This window comes from Tamandua tetradactyla, chromosome 23, assembly GCF_023851605.1.
Source record: "Tamandua tetradactyla isolate mTamTet1 chromosome 23, mTamTet1.pri, whole genome shotgun sequence".
In the NCBI taxonomy this organism is placed as follows: domain Eukaryota; kingdom Metazoa; phylum Chordata; class Mammalia; order Pilosa; family Myrmecophagidae; genus Tamandua; species Tamandua tetradactyla.
The window spans coordinates 183,529-186,500 of NC_135349.1; positions in this window are offsets into that span (position 1 = coordinate 183,529).

Below are 2,972 nucleotides of genomic sequence, written 5' to 3' on the forward strand. Positions count from 1 at the left end.
TTATTTTTAAAATAATGTACTTGTTCAATACGTGTTCAGTGGGGCGTTCTGCAGGGCGCTTGGACGAAGGCTCCCAGGCCCTGGCTGACACCCCGGTGGCCTCTGTTCGCAGCCACGCCAGCCCCGCTGCAACTGCTTTCCTGTCCTTGCATTTTCTTATAACCAAAAAAGACAGAGACTTCAGGAAACATTACTTTAATTCATTCAATTAGTCAGGAAGGCAACAAATCACTATTGTTTCTATTAGTATCAGGCACTGCATGAGAAGCTAGAAATATAAATACAATGCAATTCCACCGTATATTTTAGAAGGGGTAGACAGACAAAAAATAAAGCAGTGCAAACGCCACTAACGTATTCCATGAGTGAAGTGATGAGCAGAGAATCATCACAAAGGAGGGAAGGGCACATTCTCCTGGGTCAGACGAGGCGAGTTAGAGCTGTGGCTTGAGACGAGTGCAAGGGAGGGGTGTGAGAAGAATGAAGGCTATTCTAGAGAAGCAAAGGAAGAGATGGGAAAATGGACGAAATGGTAAGTTAAATTATCAGATCAGAGTAGTTGGGCAAAATAGGAATATAGGGAATGGGGTGGAGGATTGGTGGAAATATAAGGATGAGAGAAGGAAAGGGAGGGAGGAATGCAGAGAGGGAAGGACGCTAACTAGAATCAATCAATCAAGTATGAGCTTACATCAAGGAAGAAAAAAATTATATAGTATTAAGCTATGTGTTGACATGTACATAAGTAAAGGAGGAAAGACTGTGGGGAAATGTTCTGAGATTATTACAATGCTTGCAACATAAATATACATTTTAAAGACTACAATAAAAGCTGTTATCCACGTACATCTATCATTTCTTAAAATTTAATAAAAATGAAATTAAAATGACAAACATGTTAATGATTATTCAGGACAGAAAAGGGAGTACAAAATAGATATTTTCCAAACTTTTTTCCTTCTCTCCAAAGGTGAGAAAAACTCAAATTTAAAGACTAGGGATTATAAATCAACAAAAAGAAAGGATGCAAAAAAAAAAACCACACAACTAATTTTGAGATAGTTTACTATAAAATTAAAATTGATGGGTAAAGATAGAACTCAATAAATGGAAGAAAATGACAAGCCCCCTGGGAAAAATTAATATCAGTTAAGAAATATGAATTTCCTATGGCAAAATAAATTCCATGTGGACGAGTCTATTAGTCTGCAAGCTGCCAGAATGCAATATCCCAGAAATGGAACATCTTTTAAAAAGGGAATTTGATAACTTACAAGTTTACAGTTCTAAGCCTGTGAAAATGTCCAAACCAAGGCATTCAGGAAAAGACACCTTAATTCAAGGAAGGCTGATGAGTCACTAACACCTCTGGGATAGGACGTGGCTGTATCTGTTGGTCCCTTGTGCCTGGGCTCCGCTGCTTTCAGCCTCTGTTCCTGTGGGGGTTTCTCACTTTGCTTCTCCAGGGCTGGCTTTCATCTCTTGGCTTCCCTTGGCTCCCTCCAGGTTCTGGCTTGCTTATCATCCCATGGCAATGTCTGTTGGGTTCCAAGCATCGCGAAACCTCCAGGTCTCTGTTCTCCAAAGGTTGGGACCTCTGTCAGCCCTGCTCTGAAGTTTCTGTCGGCTCTGTCGTTTCCGAGGTTTCTCCAAAACGTTTCCCCTTTTAAAGATTCTAGTAAACTAATCAAGATCCACCCGAAATGGGTGGAGTCACACCCACAATTGTGTGTCCCACATCTCCATGGAGATAATCTAGTCAAAAGTTTCCAACCCAAGATATTGAATCAGGATTAATGGAAACGGCTGCCCCCACAAGATTGAATCAGGATCAAAACATGGCTTTTCTGGGGTACGTAATACTTGCAAATTGGCACAATGAGTTAGTTATTTTTTTTAAACCATAAAAGCATTAAATTCAACATATGGATGTCTAAATATCAATCTTACTATATGTAACCACATAAAACAGAGCCTATTAAGAAAAGTTTTACTATTAAAAATTTTAAATTTGTGTCAGAAAAGAACAACACAAAACAAGGGCAAATGAAAAATCTTGGAAGAGACACTTCATCCATAAAGAACTAAGTCTAACTTTCTTAAAGGATGATAGGGGTGGTGGCCAGGTGCCTGCTCCTCCTCAAAAGTCCTAACAGAGCTGCTGTAGCCAAGCACAAAGGTCAAGAAAGTAAACAATCTCCCCAGAGGGGAAAGAATGTAGCTATGGTGTAAAAACAGCATGGATTTCATTTCAGTCTTAAACACTAATCTTAGTAAGACGTCAGGTCTTAGGCCCCTTTTACGATTACATTAGAAACCCAAGGCCTCCTACTGTATCGGGTGTCTTGGTTCTGAAATCACATTGCTTGTGCTTCTCTCCTTCCTTGGTGAAGCGCTAAACATCCGGACGTGTTCATAAACCCCAAAAATTCGCGTTTGCTTCTGTGCCTGGAATGCTTTTCCATCTCCACCTGCCTGGGCTCTGCTGAAATGCAGCCCAAACAAGCAACCCAACAGGGAAATGACTGGGACTGTAACTGAGAAATGATTTTGATTCCTAACTCATTATATCAATATTCCTTTCTGCTTGCTGGTGTATTGGAGTAGACAAAGGGAAATACCTGAAATCTCTGAACTGTAACCCAGCTGCCTTGATCTCTGATGGTGATTGCAAAGCCTTTCCCTCGTGCCCCTGCGAGTGTAAACACCTTGTGACTGGCCGTCACTTGTGCTCATTTTATCTGGCTTTTGTGACCACTGCAGACGGCCCCTAACCTTTATTAACGAAGGGCCTGGGGACAGCCCAGGACTAAACCACCGCAGGTCCAGTTATTTTGATGACCGAAGCTGGAGCTAACCAAAACGGTTCTGTCTGACATGTGCGTAGCTCAGACTTCACCTGTGAGTCACCAACACCTCACTGTCATACCAAAGGTCAGGCCCGTCGTCATTTTACGGCCTTCGACTTTCTC